This window comes from Hibiscus syriacus, unplaced genomic scaffold (assembly GCF_006381635.1).
Source record: "Hibiscus syriacus cultivar Baekdansim isolate YM2019G1 unplaced genomic scaffold, ASM638163v2 tig00110893_pilon, whole genome shotgun sequence".
NCBI lineage: Eukaryota > Viridiplantae > Streptophyta > Magnoliopsida > Malvales > Malvaceae > Hibiscus > Hibiscus syriacus.
Genome location: NW_024062901.1, coordinates 5,918,018 through 5,931,696, shown reverse-complemented (window position 1 = coordinate 5,931,696; position 13,679 = coordinate 5,918,018). Strand labels below are relative to the sequence as shown.

Here is a 13,679-nt window from a genome sequence, read left to right as displayed (position 1 = left end):
AATCCACACGAAAAGGTTATGGTGATGTGTATTGAGATAAAAGTTGAACGTTGCTTTGGAGTACAATAAATTATTCTTTGGAAAGTATTTAGGTAAAAATCAATATTAATTATTCAAGAAGTAACTACCACAATATATATATATATATATATATATATTATATGTTAAACTAAATCAAATCTAACCAAGAAACATCATAGTTTTTTCATATAAAAAAATGTAGAAGGAAATAAGAAAATGGCCTCATCAAGCTTTCGTTTACAGAGCCTTGTGTTGGTGGTTGTTGGGATTCTTTGGGGAGGGTACAATGGAGTTTTGGCCCAATGCGAGACTACGAGTATTCCGAGCCTTGTATCCCAATGCTCGAAATACGTCGAGTATCAGGGCCAGAAATCCCGCCATCGACGGATTGCTGTGGTGTCGTAAAAAGCGTTGATATTCCATGCAAATGCAAGTACGTTACACCAGAAGTTGAGAAGCTTGTTAGAAGAATGGAGAAAGTTGTCTTGGTTGCTACATCATGTGGCTTGACTCTTCAACCTGGAATGGATTGTGGAAGTACGTAAAAATTAATATCTATATATATTTTAAGATGTTGAATAAGTAGAATCGTGAAAATATACAGTTAAAAGTATCATTTTATGAATAATCTCTCATTTTCTACTATTTTCTTTAGATTATTTAATTTTAAATTATAACTGAGATATTGTGTTTGTTTCAGGTTTCACTATTCCACCACACGTTTGAGGAATTGAGATTAGGGATGGGTATGGATAGGGTTGGGTCAGATTTTTGATCCACCCAACCCAGCCCGAGAACAAAGACTCCTCCACCCGAGATCCGACTCAACCCGAACCCGACATTATATATAACTTAAAAACCCGACCCGACCCTACATGACTTGAAATAATAAAAAATATTATTTTTATTCAATAAAAACAATGACTTAATTGAAAAAAATAATATATAGAGGGGTATTATTGTAATTATTTATAAATATATACGGCAAAATTATTTTTTTAGGTCGGGTCAGGTATTTTTCACGCTAAACTCTAATCCGACTCGACCCGAACATCACATTTAAAAAACCGACCCGTCCCAATCGGGTCGGAACCCGTAGGGTCTGGATCCCATGCACATCCCTATTTGAGATGATAAATCTATGTGTTAGCAATTATTAATAAAATTTGTAGTTATTTTCTGTATTTATAAAAAACAAATTATGGAGTAGTTTTCTTTTTCAATTTCTTGAGTTTTAATTGTTTTATAAAAAAACACTGCCATCAAATGTTTGGTTTTAATATATAAAAAAAAAATTCTTTTTAAAGATACTTAAATACATTTCTCTCTCTTCCAGCACTAAACCCTTTATTACCTTATAGAATTTTATAGATTAAAAAGTCTATATCCAAAATATCTAAATTCTTGTTGAATTAATTTCACTTTGTTCTTAATAAAATTAATAATAATTTCACTTTGGATAGATCAAGAGAATTTTGATTTTTAAGATTTGAATTTTATTATAAGAGTGAATTTGGCTTCTATCTCATTTTATTCATATTTATTTTGTTGTAAGTCCATCATAATTAATCTCTTGTTGCAAGTCCATATCTAAGAAAGTCCACTCGAACGTATTTCTAATAATCTGGAATGAATATAAGATCGTATATGTTTATAATCTTTCTTAACCGTTGATAATGAACACACATCCAACGTACAAAACTATTCGAGCCCAAGACTTTTGAAGAAAACAACATTATCTTTTATCACTTGACGGGCTCAAACTAATCATTATAGATATTGTCACTCTTTACAACCTTCAAACACCAATCAATTAAGCAGAGCAAATAGTTTACGGATGACTGCATCAGGATCAAATAAGCATTTGTTTTATATTTCCAGGTACCCGTCATGATCGAAGGATTCCCATCAACTGAATACTGCATATCCTCATGGGAATGGCACTCTGCCTCATCATCCACAGCTGCAGGAGCATCAGGTCCTGTACTGATTCTACTCTCTTCTAACATAAATTTTTTATCAAATGTTAATGTTAGTGTATATGGCTTCGATTCAACGTTCGAAGTTTGTCATGCATCTATACTCTGCTTGTAACCAGGTAACGGATTTTTCCTCATGCAAGCACAACCTTGAGGAGTTTCACATGGGTGACGGTTTCTGAATTAACATAACATGGAGAGAGGGCACCATGTACTTCCTCGGAAGATACGGTCCTAAGTACTAACACTATTTTGCACTTCAGCCAATTGAGATTCATCAACTCTTTTGGCAACCATATTGGGACAGAGAGGAGGGCTTGTCTTACAGCAGACATGACATCTAAATCCGATAGTCTTGCTTTTGTTCTATGAATTAAGCCCATAAGCATCTCCATGAAACCATTCTGCATTGATTAATTACCTTCACAAATTTCACATGCAATATAGTTTGAATTAGATGCATTTCCCGATTCATGACAAAGAAGGCATCTGGGTGGATCAGGGGTGGCAGTCATATGTTCAGGAGCAAAAAGCATTTTTCTTTGAAATTGCATCACCCGTTCATCGTCCGGCTTACTAGACAACCGAAGACCATTAAGCCAGTAAATAAGGTATGCCCTCGTTCTCTTCTTCTGCCAAGAAATTTCCTCCATCTTCTTAGGTGCTTTCTTCTTTGATTTCTTTTTGCATTTCTTGCACCTACCTGGCTTTTTCTTTTGCAAAGAAATGTATTTTATTTTCCTAGGTGACCGGCGAAGCGGCACAGCAGCAGCAACCTTTATATCTTTCTGCGAGCGCAGTGACATTCCTACAACCAGTGACTTTCCATTAGCCCTTTTACCTTTTTGTGGCAGTTTCTTTACACCTTTTGTGCTCGTTTCCTTCCCCTTCATGTCACCCTTTCCTCTTTTCATGACATTACCCCTTTTTTTGCATCGACAATCGACTTGCAATCTCGGCAGCGATGGCATGCATATGTGCACTCAGCAATGATAGCTCCAACAGATTTTCGAACATGCCTCTTATGAAAAAATCCATGAAACTAAAACTATTAGAAATGACAAAGATAATAGGATCACTTTTTTTTACCTGATGAGGACATCTTTGTTACAGTGCCCACATTGATAATACTCTGACCTTTCAGCTTTAGAGAAGAGATAGGGGAAACCCTTGTTCTTTGATGCCTTCTTCGCCACCCTATCGATCTCAGAAGATTTTTCAGAAATCATCTTATTAGACATCCGGTCAATTTTTCTTTCTTCGAAACTTCTCACAAGATGCAAAGGCACATAAGATTCATTTAACCAATATTTCTTTCTTTCACTAGATGATTCTTCAACAACAGTCCCATATCTTTTGACAATGTCAGGGAGGATTCTCCTCTTTCCAAAATCAAGAAGATACTTCACCTCATCTCCCTCTATGGACTTTCGGCGCACAACACACTTCTTGAACAGTCGAATTGATTTCTTAAAGTCCTTATCTAATGTAGCGAGAGCATGTGTGTTTTCAATGCCATCCCATCTAATGTTGAATCAAGTTCTCTGACCTGAAAATATAAAGAAAAATAAGCCAGCATTCAAAAGAGTGGTTGATTCATGAAAATTCTTATAACCTTCAATAAGGCACTGGAAGGCAGTGTGGCGTTGCTTTTCAGGGCTTAGTTTAATTTTTGTGTTTCTTTTGTCTGCTTGCTTGTGGGACACGTCTGGACCACACAAAACAATCTTTAACATCAGAAAGTGGAGTAATAAAAGGAAAGAAAAAAAGAAGAGGGAAAGTTTTCTTCAGATTTTAACATACCCAACACATGAAATTAGTACATGAAGGAAGCAAACATACCCCAAAATAGGACAGAACATACACAACACAAGAAAGTATAACCGAACCAAGATGGTGACCAAGGATTTGGACTAATACAAGGTTTTATGGTTTTTAGAGGCTGATAGTTTTGTTGTTTTTTCTTCTACATGTGATTTCACATAATACGAATTGAGTTAAAAAACATGTGATATAAATGAATTCTTATATATTGTAAATTTTAAAAATAAATCTAATCGAATTGGGTGACCAAAACTAAACAAAAAACTTAAGTTTAGTGATGATTTTGAAAACGAAAATAGTTAACCAACCAAAATAGAATCGCACAAATAGTTAAGTGACTAAATATGTAATTTACCCACATGTTTTTAACGGAGTTAACATATTGAGGCAACTGAGGTAACGATTTAAACTTTAAGGGGCAAAACGTCCCGAAAAATACTTTAAGGGGCAACTCGATAAAAATGATATAGTTTAGGGGGCAATGGTGCATTTAAGCCTTTAATTTAATTACTTAACTTTTAAATTACTTCTAATTTAATCACTCCAACTTTCAAATTTATTTTTTTATTTTAATTATATATTAACAAAACAATAATAAAAATGTCATATCATAAAAATATTAATAAAATAAACTAGAGTGATTAAAATATGATCAATTTGAAAGTTAAATAGTTAAATTGAAAATATTTAAACTTTAGTGATCAAAATTAGAGTGGAAGATAGTTGAGTGATGAATAGTATAATTTACTCATAAAAATACAGTGCCTTGTTAAAATGAAACAAAAAGTAAACATTAAGTACAATTTTGAAACAAATGAAAATTTAGGTATTAAAATGAAATAAACTGATAATTTAGGTGTTAAATGTATAATTTAACCTAAAAAGTATATAATTGAAAACAAAGATACAAGGAGGCATAGCGGGAAGCAAAGAAAACAGTGGCTAAAGCAAAGGATAAGGCATACGAGGAAATATACAAGAGATTAGACACCAAGAAAGGATAAAACGGCATCTTCAGGCTTGCAAAATCCATGGAGAATAAGAAAAATGATCTAGGGAGCATTAGGTTTATTAAGGACAACAATGGTGTTCTTTTAGTGAAAGATCATGATATTAAGAGGGTTTGGGGGTAGTTACTTCTTTGGCTTATTTAATGACGGTGCCTCTCCCTGTAGAGATAATACCGTTGATGGGTCAACCGACCATCATATTACGGCCAATGACTGCCCTACAAGTAGGATTGGAATTGAGGAAGTCAAAATGGCTCTTAGAAAGATAGGGAGGGACAAAGCTGTCGGTCCAGATCAAATTTCTATCACTTTGTGGTTGACCCTAGGAGAAGAGGGAGTTAAGTGGTTGACTAACATCTTTAATATTATTTTAGAGATTGCCAAGATGTCAGAGGAGTGGAGAGAGTCTACGGTGATACCAATCTATAAGAATAAAGGAGATCCCCAACGTTGTGGTAACTACAGAGGTATTAAACTACTCAGTCATACCATGAAGCTATAGGAAAGGGTGATAGAGGCTAGGTTGAGACAAGTTACTAGGGTTTCGGAAAACCAATTTGGCTTTATGCCAGGCATGTCTACTACGGAGGCAATTCATCTACTTCGACGGCTTATGGAGAAATATAGGGAAAAAAATAGAGATCTTCACATGGTGTTCATTGACCTTGAGAAGACGTATGATAGCATTCCCCGCGATACGATCTGGAAGACCTTGGAAATGAGACGGATCCCAACTGCTTATATACAGGCGATTCGTGATATGTACTGTAGATCTACTACATACGTCAGGACTATAGTTGGCGACACCGAGGCATTCCCGGTGGAAATCGGACTCCACCAGGGGTCATCTCTTAGCCCTTACATCTTTGCCTTGATTATGGACGACATGTATTATGCGACACCAGACGGTGTCCCATGGTGTATGCTTTTCGCTGACGATATTATCCTAGTTGCTGAAACAAAAACTGTGCTGAATAGTAGACTGACTACTTGGGAGACTGCTTTGGAAGAAAAAAGTCTAAGGATCAATATTGAAAAGACAGAGTATTTATGTTCAAACTTCAATGGGAGCCAAAACGATGAAGATATAGAAGTATGCATAGAAGGACACGTTCTCCCATCAAAGGATTGTTTCAAGTACCTAGGGTCTATGATACATAAAGATGGGGTGTAGATGATGACGTTACACACCGTATAAAGGCGGGATGACTAAAGTGGAGGGCTGCTACTGGAGTTTTGTGTGACAAGAATGTGCCTCTAAAACTTAAGGGAAAATTTTATAGAATGACACAATAAGACCAGCGCTGCTGTATGGATCGAAATGTTGGGCAATCAAAAAGGATCATGTAAGGAGGATGGAGGCCGCAGAAATAAGAATGCTTCGATGGCCATGTGGTAGGACTCTGTGGGACATGACACCAAACTCTGCAATTAGGATGTCCTTGGGGGTGGTGCCTGTATCCGAAAAATTCAAGAAGGGAAGACTACGGTGGTTTGGGCATATCCTTAGGTGACAACCGTCTGATGCGGTCAGGAGGGTAAAGTCGATTACAGTCGACGTTGCCAGAATGAGAGGACGTCCAAGGAGGAAGTGAGTAGACTGCTTGAGATCTGATTTGAAGGATTTAGCCCTTACCGAGGACATGACCTCTGACAGAAAAGTATGGAGACTTAAGACCAAGGTAGCCGAGTAGTGTGGGTCACAACCATAGGGTGTAGCATCTCTGTCTTCTTTTTAATGTCTTTGTAGTAATTTTCATGACTTCTACTTTTTATACGTTTCTGACATTGGAATTTATGAAGGCTTAGAACTAGGGTAGCGGAATAGTGTTGCATTAGTTTAGGTTTTAACCCATTTGACTTTATTCATTCTCGTAACTTGCTATCGATGACTTCTGTGTATCATTCTCTTCATGTTTCCTCTTTTTAAATTTATCCAGGTCTTACGTTTCTGTCTATATGCAGAGATTTATAAGCAAGGATTACTTCCCATTACAGACGCGCATCTGAAGACTACATAAAAAGACTGTTCAACTATGTATTTATTTATTTATTTATACATGCTTTGTGTTTTATTATTTTTAATTTTCTGAATGCCGGAGGTCTTCTACAGAAGTTACTCTCAACCTGGCGTTCAGGGCAGCCTACTACCCTACCTCCCCTTACCCCATTGCATATGGGGAATAGGGTTTTGTTGTTGTTGTTGTATAGCTTCCTCTAAAGCTTTGTTGTTGGTAGCGGCCGCTGCACGGTTTCATCTTTGAATATTCTCCTCTCAATCGTCGTTGTAAGTTTTTTCTTCCTTTCCGATTATTGAAGTTATTGGTTCAATGATTATGGCAATGAGGTATCGAACTAAATTTGGGTGAGAAAGTTAGTCCAAATCTTATATTCTTATATGTAATCTTTGCATCATTTATTCATATAAACCGTGGTCTCCTCTGTTTCTTTGGAACTTTTTGGTTTCTTGCTTTATTTGTTTTCACTGCATTTCGGCCCTGAATGAATGATACATGAAGAAACAATGATACGAAATTGTTCGGACTTCCACGGATATAAAACATGTTCGATTTTTCTCAACACAACATGTGAAATGGTTTTCGAACTAGGAAATGTTTTATTATATTCCCATTTGCATTTGATCTTTTGATTTATTCGCCCGTTTTTCTTTCCCTCTTAAGTAGCAGGTTTCTTGTTCTGAACTGACGGTGTGATCTTAATGGTATTTACAGGCTTTGGTTGATATTCCTTCTATCAAGATGGTTGGACCAGCACCATTTGTTGATATAGGCAAAAAAGCGACAGGTCTGGGTTGCTTTAGCCTTTTCTTTTTCTTGCCCGGTTTTGTATGTTAAGATATCGTTTGATATGCTTGCACTTGTCATGGTCCTACTAGAAATTACTGTTTATTGGTAACTAGGTAAGGGTTGGTTACAGGAAATGAGGAATTGGAAACACTACTGCAGTTAGATTTTTTAAATACACTTAACAAACCAAAGAAAATGCTTATATCTATGTGATAGATAACCAAAACAAGTAGTTATTATTATCAGGATTAACAGTTGTACCTTATGCTCCATATGATAAATTTATCGAATAGTTCAGTCTTACATTTATTATCTGGATTTCTCTTACTATTTGTAACTTTTAATGACTGTTAATCAATACCTACTGCAGTTGTTCATTACTTTGTCATGTTACCAAACAGGGACTTCAAAACCTGCTTTTATTTGCTTTTAGATCTCATAGATTCTAATCACATCTAATTATAATTATGCAGACCTCCTGACCAAAGATTACAACTTTGACCAGAAGTTTACTCTTTCAATGCTGAGCTCAACTGGAATGGTAGTGTTTCTGCAATAGAACTTGTTGACCTTTTTTATTGGGCTGCTTGATTGTAATATTTAGACAGAGCTTGATTAATGTACTTGAAAACTTAAATTCTTCTTTGCCGTGATTTTATATGCCATTGTTGCTATGGTGAGAGAATAGTCTGTTAAATATTAGCTGAATGATTATCTGTTTGGTTTGCACATTTGAACATTATGCTCATAGGATGGATCATTTGGTATGTGATATTAATTCCTCTCTCTGAAGCAAATTACTGGCAGAAATTGTTGGTGCACTGTTATCTTTGAGACATAGGTGAAAACACCTTACTCTCTGCTAGAATTTCATGTACATTGAATAATTTTTTTTGAGTGATGTTACTTTTTGTTACTCCCTTGTTTTGCTCGTGTTGTGCTGCATATATACCTGAAGGAATCCACACTGGATGCCCCAAATTTCATAATAAATAAATTTTTCTGCTAGCGATTTCTCGTGTTAAGCTGGATGAAACTGGCAATGGTGACATCATGTGACCTTGGATTGCCGAAGCTTTCATTGAAATGGATTATGATCTACTTTGGTCTGCTTAAAGATGTGTGTGGATGTATTAACAAAAACCACCTATGTTCTGTCCTTTCAGTTTCTCTTTCTTCATTCCCTTAACTTTCTGTTTGCTTTCTGTCCATATGAGCTGAATTAGTCTCTTCGTTGTATTACATACCTAACCTTCATTATCCCTTTAGTACTCACCAGTTTTAAAAGGTTGGACTGGACTGGCTGGTTAGACTGGTCAACTGGGAACCAGGTCTGTCCAGTCTGGTACGTATAAGAAATCCGAGCGCCTAGTGAAATAGTAGAAAATCAGTTTGAGTGGTAAAAAATAGCAAAAACAGGATTATATCAGAATTTTTTATTTATCTTTTATTATTACTTCTTTGCATGTGTTGGTATTTGAAGCTTTACCCTTTGTGGTCATGTATTGAAAACCATACCACTAAACCAAATGCATATTTTTATTATCTAATTACATTATTTAATTCTTATCTTACATCAAAATATTAAACCTAACGTTTAATGGTTAATAAATTCTTTAATTTAACAATTTTGTTCAACCGGTGACTCTGTTTGACATCCAGTCTTGTTTTCCATTCATTGATATTCATTTTCATCACATATTTGACAGATACAGGTATGGTTTGCTGCCTCCAAATTGTAGGAAAAAGTTTAGAAAAAGCTGTGTTGAACATATTTTTAAGCTTATAATAAAATGAAGTTGGAGAACCAGGGAGACATGGATGGTTGACGGAGCTAAATTGGGAAGCCCGAAGGGACTAAATACCTATATGTTTTAGTGATTATTTTTTTATAAATAGCCTAAGAGCACATGAAGAAGGCCAAAAAGTATTTAATTTCAAGATTTTGATTTCTTATTCACTTTTACAATCAATAGATTCTAACTATGTCAAAAAAATGTACTGCTGGTAACTTACCTTTAAAATGAAAAGAGCTCTTGTCAATCATTTTGTTTTCCAAAATACTATATTGAACTGTTTTCCAATTTGTTTGTTATGTCATTTAATGTAATTCTTAAAATGTTTCGCAGGGACTTACAGCCACAGGGCTCAAGAAGGACCAAATTTTTTCTGGAGACATAAATACCGTGTATAAGAAGAGTGGAGGTACTACTGTGGATGTGAAAGTTGATACCTATTCTAATGTATAGAAGATTTCTCCTTTCCAATTTTTTGTTTGTGATTCTCCATATTTTTGATCAAGTTTACTGCATCACCTGTTTGCATTTGGTGGTTGTTAAATTCTTAATAGTTTAGTCCCTTTCCCTCTTTGTTTTGTATTTCGTTTCCTGCAGGTGTCCACCAAAGTGACTGTCAATAATGCATGGCCATGTTCCAAAGCTTCTCTAAGTTTCAGGATACCTGATCACAAGTCTGGAAAGGTCAGTGCATGAATTTTAACAGTATACATGTAAAAGGATGGTCTTAATTCCACATAGTAACAAAAGTAATCCCTGTATTATTATCATTATACCCATGCACTTTTCATGTGGTGGGGGGATTGTGATAATGCTTACTGTTGGTCATTCCTATTCTCTTGCCTACTACATATTTACCAAGGCTGTAGTTGATATGGTTGTTTTATTATGCCTCCTTTTCATTTATGGTGCCTAGTTGGCTAGTTCTACTCTCTGTGTATCATTTTATCTGGAAAAATGTTAATTTTTGAAAGTAAATAGGTTTAGCAGAAGATTATGCTCCAATTCTCTTGTTGATTCAAAAGAAAGATCGTTAACGGTTGCTTTTGTAGAAAATTATATTTCCAAACACTTCAACCAATCGGTTAAAGGGAGTAAGCTAGAAATTTCTTGACATGTTGGTAATATAATTTTATGCTCGAGAAACTGAATCTTTGTCTCTTTATATGCTTCATATCTCAGTTGGATGTTCAATATCTTCATCCTCATGTTGCCATTGATTCTAGCATTGGCCTGAATCCAACTCCTCTATTGGAGCTTTCGGCAACAATCGGCAGCAACGAGCTTTAATTGGGTGGTGAAGTTGGATTTGATACAGCTTCTGCTTCTTTTACCAAGTACACTGCTGGGATAAACTTGAACAAGCCAGATTTCTCTGCTGCTCTTTTGCTGTAAGTATTTCAATATCATCTAGCTATATCTTTTTTGTGCCAATATCTTCAGGCTTCAGTTGGGTTCGCAAGTGCTCTGCCTCATGAGCTGTTTATAACTTCTTGTTAGCATTTTAGAAAATCTAAAGTGGGATTAAGATGATAGGCAAAATTTTGTTTCTTGGCTGAATCTGAAATATCCCACCCCCTCTTTTAGTTTCTGCTCACTTTGGTTTGATTAAATGTGATCGAGTCTGCTAGCTCATACGCCTCCAGTAATCAATGCAAACTTTTCAAAGAATCACAATTGAGCAAAATGTCTATTTTGCACGAGTATTTTTTGCTAAGATGTTTGTGTGACCTGTATAGATTTAGGGAGGTAGAGAGAATTAAGAGGAGAGCAGTTAGTTAAGGGGCTGCTGGAGTTAGGAACATTGATTAGTAAGAAAGAAAAGGGGTGATCCTATTTCCAATATATTTTGGCTTCTTAAAATCAAATGCCAATTATCAAGAGTTTGCGTGTAGGATCTACATGCAAGTTACTGCACTGATTTGCATTGAAGAATAGAGGAAAGGAAATAATATCCTACTATTCATTGGCATTGAAGAATAGTATATTGGCTACCTGGAAGACTGTTTTGGAAGAAAAAGGTCTAAGGATCAATATTGAAAAGACAGAGTATGTATATTCAAACTTTAGTGAGAACCAAAACGATGAAGATGTAGAAGTATGCATAGAAGGACACGTTATCCCCTCAAAAGATTGTTTTAAGTACCTAGGGTATATGATACATAAAGATGGGGTGTAGATGATGACGTTACACACCGTATAAAGGCGGGATGGCTAAAGTGGAGGGCTGCTACTGGAGTTTTGTGTGACAAGAAGGTGCCTCTAAAACTTAAGAGAAAATTTTATAGAATGGCAATAAGACCAACGCTGCTGTACGTATCAGAATGTTGGGCAATCAAGAAGGATCACGTAAGGAGGATGGAGGCCGCAGAAATGAGAATGCTTCGATGGGCATGTGGTAGGACTCTGTGGGACATGACACCAAACTCTGCTATTAGGATGTCTTTGGGGGTGGTGTCTGTATCCGAAAAATTGAGGGAGGGAAGACTTCGGTGGTTTGGGCATGTACTTAGGCGACAATTGTCGGATGCGGTCAGGAAGGTAAAGTCGATTACAGTCTACGGTGTCAGAAGGAGAGGACGGCCAAGGCGGAAGTGGGAAGACTGCTTGAAATCTGATTTGAAGGAATTAGCCCTTACTGAGGACATGACCTCTGATAGGAAAGTATGGAGACTTAAGACCAGGGTAGCCGAGTAGTGCGGTTCACAGCCATAGGGTGTAACTTCTCTGTCTTCTTTATAATGCATTTGTAGTAATTTCCATGACTTCTACTTTATACGGAAGACTGCTTGAAATCTGATTTGAAGGAATTAGCCCTTACTGAGGACATGACCTCTGATAGGAAAGTATGGAGACTTAAGACCAGGGTAGCCGAGTAGTGCGGTTCACAGCCATAGGGTGTAACTTCTCTGTCTTCTTTATAATGCATTTGTAGTAATTTCCATGACTTCTACTTTATACACGTTTCTGTCATTAGAATGTATGAAGGCTTAGAACTAGAGTAGCGGAGTAGTGTTGCCTTAGTTTAGGTATTAACCCATTTGACTTTATTCATTCTCGTAGCTTGCTATCGTTGACTTTTGTGTATCATTCTCTTCAGGTTTCCTCTTTTTAAATTTAGTCGGGTCATACGTTTCAAACTATATGCAGAGATTTCTACGCAGATATTTATTTGCAGGCATTACTTCCCAATACAGACGTGCATATGAAGACCGCATATGAAGACTGTTTAACTATGTATTTATTTATTTATTTATTTATACATGCATTGTATTTTATCTTTATTTTTAATTTTCTGACTGCCGGAGGTCTTCCACGGAAGCTGCTCTCAACCTGGCGTTGGGGTCAGCCTACTACTCTACCTCCCCTTACCCCATTGAATATGGGAATAGGGTTTTGTTGTTGTTGTATTCATTGGCATTGAGTTGAATGATGATATGCCTGCCATATCAGCACCGTGTTTCCCTTTGTAATGCAGTGACTCATTCCTTGCATTTTGAAAATTTCAGTGACCTAATATTTTTAAATTGAATCCTAACGATTCAGACGAGGCTTTGAAACTTAGTGAGCACCACAATCCCCTTTTAGATGCCTTTGAAGTTGATCTTTTGTTTTATTTTCTGCGTCATGGAGAAAGTGTAAGAACTCCATTTCGTTGGACTATGATGAACATTATACCAGTAAGAATGATTAAAAGCTTTTGTCTCTGTAGGTTAAATTCAGATGATGTGTTAACCGACTTCATACGGCTTATCTTATTAGTTGTCAACATTTTATGCACCTTTTGTCATCTTATGTTCTTTCCCTCTGTCAGGAAAGCCTTGCTTTAATTTTTGGAATGCTATATTCTCTATTTAGGACTGATAAAGGACAGGCATCGAAGGCATCGTATATCCATTCTGTCAACCCCTTCACTTCTGTTGCTGCTGAAATGGCTCATAGATTTTCCACCTATGAAAACTCTTTCACCATTCGGAGTTCTCATGCCGTGGATCCTTTTACCGTGGTAAAAACACGGTTCTCTGACAACGGGAAGGTCGCAATGCTCTGCCAACGTGAATGGAGGCCCAAGTCACTCGTAACTTTTTCAGCAGAGGACGATTCGAAGGCCATGAATGCATCCCCTGAGATGGGGCTTGCCCTTGCCCTTGCCCTTGCCCTTGCCCTTGCCCTCAAGCCTTGACCGTGAAGATGTCGTTTCGGATTTTTTGTATTTTAATTTTTCGATGTGGTTTTTCCTCG

The 13,679-nt window shown here is 36.6% G+C and overlaps 1 pseudogene; it reads left to right on the top strand.

The window, feature by feature from the left end:
* The first annotated feature begins 7,572 nt into the window (after positions 1-7,572).
* LOC120145640 lies at positions 7,573-13,620 on the top strand (annotated as a pseudogene).
* Positions 13,621-13,679: the final 59 nt, after the last annotated feature.